Below are 13,128 nucleotides of genomic sequence, written 5' to 3'. Positions count from 1 at the left end.
GGTAATAATTGACCAGGAAAAAATGACTTCACAGGAAAAAGGGTAATAATATCCCGGGCAAATAGTGCCCTCTTGCTAAGCTCTAAAGAATTACACTATACATTTCTCCTAAGAAGGGTAAAAATCGACCATGAATAAATGACTTCTCTGGAAAGAGGGTAATAATTTCCCGGGGAAATTGTACGCAATAGCTAAGCTCGCCTGCAGTACACAGTAAATTTCTCCTAAAGAGGGTAATAATTGACCAGGAAAAATGAATTCTCACGGAGGAGGGTAATAATATCCCGGGCAAATTGTACCCAAGGCTAAACTCGTTTGAACTGCACAGTAATTTTCTCCTAAAGAGGGTAATAATTGACCAGGAAAAAATGACTTCTCACGAAAGAGGGTAATAATATCCCGGGCAAATTGTACCCTCTAGCTAAACTCGCTTGAACTACACAGTAAATTTTTCTTAAAGATTGTAATAATTGACCAGGAAAAAATGACTTCTCACGAAAGAGGGTAATAATTTCCCGGGCAAATTGTACCCTATAGCGAAACTCGCATGAAGTACATTGTAAATTTCTCCTAAGGGAGTAATAATTGACCATGAAGAAATAACTTCTCATGAAAGAGTGTAATAATATCTCGGTCAAATTGTACATAACAGGTAAACTCGCTTAAACTTGACTGTAATTTTCTCCCAAGAAGGGTAATAATTGACCAGGAAAAAATGACTTCTCACGAAAGAGGGTAATCATTTCCCAGGCAAATTGTACCCTATGACTAAACTCGCTTGAACTACATAGTAGTTTCTCCTAAAGGGGGTAATAATTGAGCAGGAAAAAATGACTTCTCACGAAAGAATGTAATAATTTCCCGAAAAAATTGTACCTTATTAAATAGCTCATCTCGTTTGAACTACACAGTAAATTTCTCCTAAAGAGTCTAATAATTGATCAGAAAAAAATGACTTCACAGAAAAAAGAGTAATAATATCCCTGCAAATTATACCCTCTTGCTAAACTCTATGGAATTACAGTATACATTTCCCCTAAGATGGGTAAAATTAACCAGGAATAAATGGCTTCTCTGGAAAGAGGGTAATAATTTCCCAGGCAAATTGTACCGTATAGCTAAACTCGCTTGAACTACATAGTAAATTTCTCCTAAAGAGCGTAATAATTGACCAGAAAAAATGAATTATAACGGAGGAGTGTAATAATATCCCGGTCAAATTTTACCCTATATCTAAACTCGCTTGATCTACACAGTAAAATTAGCATAAAGAGGGTAATAATTAACTAGGAAAAATGGATTCTAACGGAGGAGGATAATAATATCCCGGGCAAATTATACCCTATAGCTAAACTCGCTTGACTTACACAGTAAATTAATACTCAAGAGTTTATTAATTGAGCAGGAAAAAATGACTTCAGAGGAAAAAGGGTAATAATACCCCGGGCTAATAGTACCCTCTTGCTAAACTTAAAAACTACACTACATATTTCTCCTAAGAAGTGTAAAAATTGAAAAGGAAAAATGACCTCTCACGAAAGAGGGTAATAATTGCTCATCCAAACTGTACTTTATTGCTAAACTCGCTTGGACAACACAGTAAAATTCTTTTAAAGAGTCTAATATTTGACCAGGAAAAAATGACTTTTCAGAAAAAAAGGTAATAATATCCCGGACAAATATTACCCTCTTGGTAAATTGTATAGAATAACAGTATTTATTTCTTCTAGGAAGGGTAATAATTGACCAGGAAAAGATGACTTCTCACGAAAGAGCGTATTAATTTCCGGGCAAAGTGTATCCTATAATTAAGCTCGCCTGAAGTACACACTAATTTTCTCCTAAAGAGGGAAATTATTGACCAGGAAAAAATGACTTCTCGCGAAAGAGGGTAATAATTTCACCTGCAAATTGTATGCAATAGCTACACTCGCTTGAAATACACAGTAAATTTCTCGTAAAGAGGGTAATAATTGACCAGGAAAAAATGACTTCACAGGAAAAAGGGTAATAATATCCCGGGCAAATAGTGCCCTCTTGCTAAGCTCTAAAGAATTACACTATGCATTTCTCCTAAGAAGGGTAAAAATCGACCACGAATAAATGACTTCTCTGGAAAGAGGGTAATAATTTCCCGGGGAAATTGTACGCAATAGCTAAGCTCGCCTGAAGTAGACAGTAAATTTCTCCTAAAGAGGGTAATAATTGACCAGGAAAGAATGACTTATCACGAAAGAGCGCAATAATATCCCGGGCAAATTGTACCCTCTAGCTAAACTCGCTTGAACTACACAGAAAATTTTTCCTAAAGATTGTAATAATTGACCAGGAAAAAATGACTTCTCACGAAACAGGGTAATAATTTCCCGGGCAAATTGTACCCTAAAGCGAAACTCGCATGAAGTACATTGTAAATTTCTCCTAAGGGAGTAATAATTGACCATGAAAAAATAACTTCTCATGAAAGAGTGTAACATCTCGGGCAAATTGTACATAATAGGTAAACTAGCTTGAACTTGACAGTAAATTTCTCCTTAGAAGGGTAATAAATGAACAGGAAAAAATGACTTCACAGGAAAAATGTTAATAATATCCCGAGCAAATAGTATACTTTTGCTAAACTCTATAGAATTACACTCCACATTTATCCTAGGAAGGGTCATAATTGTCCAGGAAAAAATGATTTCTCACGAAAGAGGGTAATAATTTCCCAGGAAAGTTGTACCCTATAGCTAAAGTCGCTTGAACTACATAGTAAATTTCTTTTAAAGAGAGTAATAATTGGCCAGGAAAAAGTGACTTCTCAGGAAGGAGGGTCTATAGGGTACAATTTGTCTGGGAAATTATTACCCTCTTTCGTGAGAAGTCATTTTTTCCTGGTCAATTATTACCCTCTTTAGGAAAAAATTATTTTGTAGTTCAAGCGAATTTAGCTATAGGGTACAATTTGCCTGGAAAATTATTACCCTCTTTCCAGAGTAATCGTTTATTCCTGGTCAATTATTACCCTTTTTAGGACAAATGAGCAGTGTAATTCTATAGAGGTTAGCGAGAGAGCACTATTTGCCCGGGATATTATTACCCTTTTTCCTGTGAAGTCATTTTTCCCAGGTCAATTATTACACTCTTTAGGAGAAATTTACTGTGTACTTCAGGCGAGCTTAGCTATAGAGTACAAGTTGACCGGCAAATAATTACCCTCTTTCCAGGGAAGTCATTTATTCCTGGTCAATTTTTACCCATCTTAAGAGAAATGTATATGGTAATGCTATAGAGTTTAGCACGAGTTTACTATTTGCCCGGGATATTATTACCCTTTTTTCTGTGAAGTCATTTTTTCTTGGTCGATTATTACCCTTCTTAAAACAAGTGTAAAGTGTAATTCTTTAGAGTTTAGCAAGAGGGCACTATTTGCCCTGCATATTATTACCATGTTTCATGTGAAGTCACTTTTTTCTTGTCAATTATTACTCTCATTACGAGAAATTTACTGCGTATTTCAAGCCAGTGTAGCTATATCATACAATTTGCCGGGGAAATTATTACTTTCTTTCGTGAGAAGTCAGTTTTTCCTGGTCAATTATTACCCTTCTTAGGACAAATGTGCAGTGTAATTCTATAGAGTTTAGCAAGAGCGTACTATTTGCCCGGATATTATTACCGTTTTTCCTGTGAAGTCATTTTTTCCTGGTCAATTATTACCCTTCTTAAAACAAGTGTAAAGTGTAATTCTTTAGATTTTAGCAAGAGGGCACTATTTGCCTGGCATATTATTACCATTTTTCATGTGAAGTCACTTTTTCCTTGTCACTTATTACTCTCATTACGAGAAATTTACTGCGTATTTCAAGCCAGTGTAGCTATAGCATTCAATTTGCCGGGGAATTTATTACCCTCTTTCGTGAGAAGTCATTTTTTCCTGGTCAATTATTACTCTCTTTAGTAGAAATCTACAATGTAGTTCTTGCGAGTTTAGCTATAGGCTACAATTTACCCGGGATATTATTGCCCTCTTTCGTGAGAAGTCATTTTTTCTGGTCAATTATTTACTTCTTCAGGAGAAATTTACTATGTAGTTCATGCGATTTTAGCTATAGGCTACAATTTACCCGGGATATTATTGCCCTCTTTCGTGAGAAGTCATTTTTTCCTGGTCAATTATTACCCTTCCTAGAAGATATATGTAGTATAATTCTATAGAGTTTAGCAATAGGGTACAATTTGCCCGGGATATTGTTACCCATTTTCCTGTTAAGTCATTTTTCCTAGTCAATTATTTTCCTTCTTAGGAGAAATTAACTGTCAAGTTCAAGCGAGTTTACCTATTGTGTACAATTTGCCCGATATATTATTACCCTCTTTCTTGAGAAGTCATTTTTTCCTGCTCAATTATTACCCTTCGGAGTAGACATTTATTGTGTAGTTCAGGCGAGTTTGGCTATAGGATACAATTTGCCCAGGATATTGTTATCCTCTTTGGTGAGAAGTCATTTTTTCCTGGCCAATTATTACCCTCTTTAGGAGAAATTTACTATGTAGTTCAAGCGAGTTTAGCTATAGGGTACAGTTTGCCCGGGATATTGTTACCCTCTTTCGTGAGAAGTCTTTGTTTCCTGGTAAATTATTACTCTTCCTAGGAGAAATGTATAGTGTAACTCTTTAGAGTTTAGCAAGAAGGTACAATTTTCCTGGGAAATTATTACCCTTTCTTCTGTGAAGTCATTAATTTTTCCTGAGGACATTAATTATTACACTCTTTAGATGAAATTTACTGTGTTGTTAAAGCTAGCTTAACAGTAAGGTACAATTTGCCTGAGAAAGTATTACCCTCTTTCGTGAGAAGTCATTTTTTCCTTTTCAATTTTTACACTTCCTAATAGAAATGTGTACTGTAATTTTTGAGAGTTTAGCAAGAGGGTACTTTTTGCCCAGGGTATTATTACCCTTTTTCCTGTGAAGTCATTTTTTCTGCTCAATCATTACCCTCTTGAGTATTAATTTACTGTGTAGATCAAGAGAGTTTAGCTATAGGGTACAATTTTCCCGGGATATTATTACCCTCCTCCGTGAGAGTCCATTTTTCCTAGTCAATTATTACCCTCTTTATGCGGATTTTAATGTGTAGATCAAGCGAGTTTAGATATAGGGTAAAATTTGCCCGGGATATTATTACCTTCTTTCGGTAGAAGTCATTTTTTCATGGTCAATTATTACCCTTCTTAGGAGAAATGTGCAGTGTAATTCTATAGAGTTTAGCTATAAAGTACTATTTGCCCGTGATATTATTACCCTTTTTCCTTTGAAGTCATTTTGTCCTGGTCAATTAATTCCCTCTTTTGGAGAAATTTACTGTATAGTTCAAGCGAGTTTAGCTATAGGCTACAATTTGCCCGGGATATTATTACCCTCATCCATGATAATTCATTTTTCCTGGTCAATTATTACCCTTTTTAGAAGAAATGTACTCTATAATTCAAGCGAGTTTGCCTATAGGGTACAATTCGCCTGGGAAATTATTACCGTCATTCCAGAGGTCATTTATTCCTGGTTAATTTCTACCCATCTTAAGAGAAATGTATACTGTAATTCATTAGAGTTTAGCAAGAGGGTACTATTTGCCCGGGATATTATTACCCTTTTTTCTGTGAATTAATTTTTGCCTGGTTAATTATTACCCTATTTACGAGAAATTTACTGTGTAGTTCAAGCGAGTTTAGCTATAGGGTACAATTTGCTGGGAAATTATTACACTTTTTCGTGAGAAGTCATTCTTTCCTGGTCAATTATTACCCTTTTTAGGAAAAATTTACCTTCCTTCGATAGAAGTCATTTTTTCCTGGTCAATTATTACCCTTCTTGGTAGAAATTTACTGTCAAGTTCAAGCGAGTTTACCTGTTATATTCAATTTGCTCGAGATATTATTACACGCTTTCATGAGAAGTTATTTCTTCATGGTCAATTGTTACCCTCTTTAAGAGAAATTTACCTTCCTTCGATAGAAGTTATTTTTTCAAGGTCAATTATTTCCCTTCTTTGGAGAAATGTGTTGTGTAATTCTATAGAGTTTAGCTATAGGATACTATTGCCCGGTTTATTGTTACCCTTTTTCCTGTGAAGTCATTTCTTCCTGGTCAATTATTTCCTTCATATGGAGAAATTTACTGTGTAGTTCAAGCGATTAGCTATAGGGTAAAATTTGCCGGGATATTATTAAACTCCTCCGTGAAAATGCATTTTAAATGGTCAATTATTACCCTCTTTAGGTGAATTTGACTGTGTAGTTCTAGCGAGTATAGCTATAGGGTACAATTTGCCCGAGAAATTTTTACCCTCTTTCCAGTGAATTCATTTTTTGGTCAATTATTACCCTTCTTAGGAAAAATGTATATTGTAATTCTATAGAGTTTAGCAAGAGGGTACTCTTTTCCTGGGATATTATTACCCTTTTCTGAGAAGTCATTTCTCCTGGTCAATTAATAACCTCTTTAAGAGAAATTTACTCTGTAGTTCAAGCGAGTTTGGCTATACGGTAAAATTTGCCCGGGATATTATTAGCCTCTTTCGTGAGAATTCGTTTTTTTCCTGGTCAATTTTTACCCTACTTAAGAGAAATGTATACTGTAATTCTATAGAGTTTAGCAAGAGGGTAATATTTGCCCGGGATATTTTTACCCTTTTTTCTGTGAAGTCATTTTTTCCTGGTCAATTACTACCTTTTTACGAGAAATTTACTGTGTAGTTCAAGCGAGTTTATCCATAGGGTATAATTTTCCCGGGATGTTACTACCCTCTTTCGTGAGAAGTCATTTTTTCCTGGTCAATTATTACTCTTCTTAGGAGAAATGTATACTGTAATTCTATAGAGTTTAACAAGAAGCACTATTTGGCCGGAATACTTTTACCCTTTTTCTTGTGAAGTCATTTTTTCAAGGTCAATTATTACCCTCTTTAGGTGACACTTACTGTGTACTTCAGGCGAGCTTAGCTATAGGGTACAATTTGCCCGGGAAATTATTAACCTCTTTCCAGAGAAGACATTTATTCCTGGTCAATTTTTACCCATCTTAAGAGAAATGTATACTGTAATTCTATGGACTTTAGCAAGAGGGTATTATTTGCCCGGGATATTATTACCCTTTTTTCTGTGAAGTAATTTTTGCCTGGTCAATTATTACCCAATTTACGAGAAATTTACTGTGTAGTTCAAGCGAGTTTAGCTATAGGGTACAATTTGCTGGGAAATTATTACACTCTTTCGTGAGAAGTCATTCTTTCCTGGTCAATTATTACCCTTTTTAGGAAAAATTTACCTTCCTTCGATAGAAGTCATTTTTTCCTGGTCAATTATTACCCTTCTTGGGAGAAATTTACTGTCAAGTTCAAGCGAGTTTACCTGTTATATTCAATTTGCTCGAGATATTATTACACTCTTTCGTGAGAAGTTATTTCTTCATGGTCAATTGTTACCCTCTTTAAGAGAAATTTACCTTCCTTCGATAGAAGTTATTTTTTCAAGGTCAATTATTTCCCTTCTATGGAGAAATGTGTTGTGTAATTCTATAGAGTTTAGCTATAGGATACTATTGCCCGGTTTATTGTTACCTTTTTTCCTGTGAAGTCATTTCTTCCTGGTCAATTATTTCCTTCATATGGAGAAATTTACTGTGTAGTTCAAGCGCGATTAGCTATAGGGTACAATTTGCCGGGATATTATTAAACTCCTCGGTGAAAATGCATTTTAAATGGTCAATTATTACCCTCTTTAGGCGAATTTGATTGTGTAGTTCTAGCGAGTATAGCTATAGGGTACAACTTTCCCGAGAAATTATTACCCTCTTCCCAGTGAATTCATTTTTTTGGTCAATTATTACCCTTCTCAGGAAAAATGTATATTGTAATTCTATAGAGTTTAGCAAGAGGGGACTCTTTTCCTGGGATATTATTACCCTTTTCTGAGAAGTCATTTGTAATGGTCAATTATTACCCTCTTTAAGAGAAATTTACTCTGTAGTTCAAGCGAGTTTTGCTATACGGTAAAATTTGCCCGGGATATTATTAGACTCTTTCGTCAGAATTCGTTTTTTTCCTGGTCAATTTTTACCCTACTTAAGAGAAATGTATACTGTAATTCTATAGAGTTTAGCAAGAGGGTAATATTTGCCCGGGATATTTTTACCCTTTTTTCTGTGAAGTCATTTTTTCCTGGTCAATTACTACCTTTTTACGAGAAATTTACTGTTTAGTTCAAGCGACTTTAGCTATAGGGTACAATTTGCTGGGAAATTATTACACTCTATCGTGAGAAGTCATTCTTTCCTGGTCAATTATTACCCTTTTTAGGAAAAATTTACCTTCCTTCGATAGAAGTCATTTTTTCCTGGTCAATTATTGCCATTCTTGGGAGAAATTTACTGTCAAGTTCAAGCGAGTTTACCTGTTATATTCAATTTGCTCGAGATATTATTACACTCTTTCATGAGAAGTTATTTCTTCATGGTCAATTGTTACCCTCTTTAAGAGAAATTTACCTTCCTTCGATAGAAGTTATTTTTTCAAGGTCAATTATTTCCCTTCTTTGGAGAAATGTGTTGTATAATTGTATAGAGTTTAGCTATAGGATACTCTTGCCCGGTTTATTGTTACCCTTTCTCCTGTGAAGTCATTTCTTCCTGGTCAATTATTTCCTTCATATGGAGAAATTTACTGTGTAGTTCAAGCGCGATTAGCTATAGGGTACAATTTGCCGGGATATTATTAAACTCCTCCCTGAAAATGCATTTTAAATGGTCAATTATTACCCTCTTTAGGCGAAATTGACTGTGTAGTTCTAGCGAGTATAGCTATAGGGTACAATTTGCCCGAGAAATTATTACCCTCTTTCCAGTGAATTCATTTTTTTGGTCAATTATTACCCTTCTTAGGAAAAATGTATATTGTAATTCTATAGAGTTTAGCAAAAGGGTACTCTTTTCCTGGGATATTATTACCCTTTTCTGAGAAGTCATTTCTCCTGGTCAATTATTACCCTCTTTAAGAGAAATTTACTCTGTAGTTCAAGCGAGTTTGGCTATACGGTAAAATTTGCCCGGGATATTACTACCCTCTTTCGTGAGAAGTCATTTTTTCCTGGTCAATTATTATCCTTCTTAAAAGAAATTTACTGTCAAGTTCAAGCGAGCTTACCTGTTATGTACAATTTTCTCGAATTATTATTACACTCTTTCATGAGAAGTTATTTCTTCATGGTCAATTATTACCATTCTTAAGAGAAATGTGTAGTGTAATTCTATAGAGTTTAGCTATAGGGTACTATTGCCAGGTATATTATTATCCTTTTTCCTCTGAAGTCAATTTTTCCTGGTGAATTACTTCCCTCATTAGGAGAATTTTACTGTGTAGTTCAAGAGAGTAAAGCTATAGGTTACAATTTGCCCGGGAAATTATTACCATGTTTCGTGAGAAGTCTTTTTCTCCTGGTCAATTATTACTCTCTGTAGGAGAAATTTACAATGTAGTTCATGCCAGTTTCGCTACAGGGTACAACTTGCCTGGGAAATTATTACCCTCTTTCTGGAGAAGTCATTTTTTTCTGGTCAATAAGTACCCTCTTTAGAAAAAAATACTGTGTAGTTCAAGCGGGTTTAGCTAGAGGGTACAATTTGCACGGGATATTTTACCCTCTTTCGTGAGAAGTCATTTTTTCCTGTTCAATAAGTACCCTCTTTAGGAGCAAATTAGTGTGTGCTTCTGGCGAGCTTAGCTGTAGAGTACTATTCGCGGGGAAATTATTACCACCTTTCGTGAGAAGTCATCTTTTCCTGGTCAATTATTACCCTTCTTAGAAGAAATGTATACTGTTATTCTGTAGAATTTAGCAAGAGGGTACTATTTGCCCGGGATATTATTACCCTTTTTTCTGTGAAGTAATTCTTTCCTGGTCAATTATTCCACTCTTTAGGAGAAATTTACTGTGTTGTTCAAGCGAGTTTTGCATTAAGGTACAATTTGCCTGAGAAATTATTACCCTTTTTGTGAGAAGTCATTTTTTCCTGGTCAGTTATTACTCTTCTTAGGAGAAATTTATACTGTATTTCTATAGAGTCTAGCTAGAGGGCACTATTTGCCCGGGATATTATTACCCTTTTTCCTGTGAAGTCATTTTTTCCAGGTCAATTATTACCCTCTTTACGAGAAATTTACTGCGTATTTCAAGCGAGTGTAGCTATAGCATACAATTTGCCGGGGACATTATTACCCTCTTTCGTGAGAAGTCATCTTTTCCTGGTCAATAATTACCCTCTTTAGGAGAAAATTAGTGTATACTTCAGGCGAGCTATAGGGTACTATTTGCCCGGAAATTATTACCCTCTTTCGTGAGAAGTCATTTTTTTCCTTTTCAACTTTTACACCTCTTAGGAGAAACGTGTAGTGTAATTTTTTAGAGTTTATTTAGAGGGTGCTATTTGCCCGGTTTATTATTACCTTTTTTCCTGTAAAGTCATTTTTTTCTCTTCAATTATTACCCTCTTGAGTATTAATTTACTGTGTACATCAAGCGAGTTTAGCTATAGGGTACAATTTGCCGGGATATTATTACCCTCTTTCGTGAGAAGTCATTTTTTTCCTTTTCAACTTTTACACCTCTTAGGAGAAATGTGTAGTGTAATTTTTTAGAGTTTATCAAGAGGGTGCTATTTGCCCGGTTTATAATTACCTTTTTTCCTGTGAAGTCATTTTTTTCTCTTCAATTATTACCCTCTTGAGTATTAATTTACTGTGTAAATCAAGAGATTTTAGCTATAGGGTACAATTTGCCTGGTTATTATTACCCTCCTCCTTGAGAATCTATTTTTCCTAGTCAATTATTACCCTCTTTATGCAAATTTTAATGTGTAGATCAAGCGAGTTTAGCTATAGGGTACAATTTGCCGGGATATTATAACCCGCTTTTGTGAGAAGTCATTTTTTTCCTTTTCAACTTTCACACCTCTTAGGAGAAATGTGTAGTGTAATTTTTTAGAGTTTATCAAAAGGGTGCTATTTGCCCGGTTTATTATTACCTTTTTTCCTGTGAAGTCATTTTTTTCTCTTCAATTATTACCCTCTTGAGTATTAGTTTACTGTGTAAATCAAGAGATTTTAGCTATAACGTACAATTTGCCTGGTTATTATTACCCTCCTCCGTGAGAATCTATTTTTCCTAGTCAATTATTACCCTCTTTATGCAAATTTTAATGTGTAGATCAAGCGAGTTTAGCTATAGGGTACAATTTGCCGGGATATTATTACCCTCTTTCCTGCGAAGTCATTTTTTTGTCTTGGTCAAATATTACCCTCTTTAGGAGAAATTTACTATGTAGTTAGAGCGAGTTTAGCTATAGGGTACAATTTGCCTGGGAAATTATTACTCTCTTTCCAGAGAAGTCATTTATTCCTGGTGAATTTTTACCTATCTTAGGAGAAATGTATACTCTAATTCTATAGAGTTTAGCAAGAGGTACTATTTGCCCGGGATATTATTGCTCTTTTTTCTGTCAAGTCATTTTTTCCTGGTCAATTATTACCCTCTTTAGGAGAATTTTACTGTGTAGTTCAAGCGAGAATAGCTATAAGGTACAATTTGCCCGGGAAATTATTACCCCCTTTCATGAGAAGTCATTTTTTCCTGCTCAATTATTACCCTTCAGAGGAGACATTTATTGTGTAGTTAAAGCGAGTTTGACTATAGGGTACAAGTCATTTTCCTTTTCAATGTTTACACTTCTTAGGAGAAATGTGTAGTGCAATTTGTTAGAGTTTAGCAAGAAGGTACTATTTGCCCCGGATATTATTACCCTTTTTCCAGTGAAGTCATTTTTTCTGCTCAATTATTACCCTCTTGAATATTAATTTGCTGTGTAGATCAAGCGAGTTTAGGTATAAAGTACTATTTGCCCGTGATGTTATTACCCTTTTTCCTGCGAAGTCATTTTTTCTTGGTCAAATATTACCCTTTTTTGGAGAAGTTTACTGTATAGTTCAAGCGAGATTACCTTTTGGGTACAACTTGCCCGAGATATTATTACCCTCTTTCGTGAGAAGTCATATATTCAGGCTATATTATTACATTTCGGAGGAGACATTTATTGTGTAGTTAAACCGAGTTTGGCTATAGGGTACAATTTGCCCGTGATATTATTACCCTCTTTCGTGAGAAATCTTTATTTTCCTGGTCAATTATTACCCTTTTTAGGAGAAATTTACTATGTAGTTAGAGCGAGTTTAGCTATAAGGTACAATTTGACCGGGAAATTATTACCGTCTTTCCAGAGAAGTCTTTTATTCCTGGTGAATTTTTACCCATCTTAGGAGAAATGTATACTGTAATTCTATAGAGTTTAGCAAGAGGGTACTATTGCCCGGTATATTATTATCCTTTTTTATGTGAAGTCATTTTTTCCTGCTCAATTATTATCCTTTGGAGGAGACATTTGCTGTGTAGTTCATGCGAGCTTGTCTATAGCTTAGAATTTGCCCGGGATATTATTACCCTCTTTCTTGAGAAGTCATTTTTTCCTGGTCAATTGTTACTCTTCTTAGGAGAAATGTATATTGTAATTCTATAGAGTTTAGCAAGAGTTTACTCTTTGCCCGGGATATTATTACCCTTTTTCCTGTGAAGACATTTTTTCCTGGTCAATTATTACCCTTCTTAGGAGAAATTTACTACAATTTCAAGCGAGTTTACCTATTATGTACAATTTGCCGGAGATATTATTACACTCTTTCATGAGACTTTATTTTTTCATGGTCAATTATTACCCTTCTTAGGAGAAATGTGTAGTGTAATCCTATGGAGTTTAGCTATAGGATACTATTGCCCGGTATATTATTATCCTTTTTCCTGTGAAGTCATTTTCTACTGGTCAATTATTTCGCTCGTTAGGAGAAATTTACTGTGTAGTTCAAGCGGGTTTAGCTATAGGGTATAATTTGCCAGGGATATTATTACCCTCCTCCGTGAAAATGTATTTTTCCTGGTCAATTATTACCGTCTTTAAGCGAATTTTACTGTGTAGTTCAAGCAAGTATAGCTATAGGGTACAATTTGCCCGGGAAATTATTACCATCTTTCGTGAGAAGTCAAT

Source organism: Thermobia domestica, chromosome 9 (genome assembly GCF_964235325.1).
Source record: "Thermobia domestica chromosome 9, izTheDome1.hap1.1, whole genome shotgun sequence".
Taxonomy (NCBI): Eukaryota; Metazoa; Arthropoda; class Insecta; order Zygentoma; family Lepismatidae; genus Thermobia; species Thermobia domestica.
Note: the sequence above shows the minus strand (reverse complement) of the source record.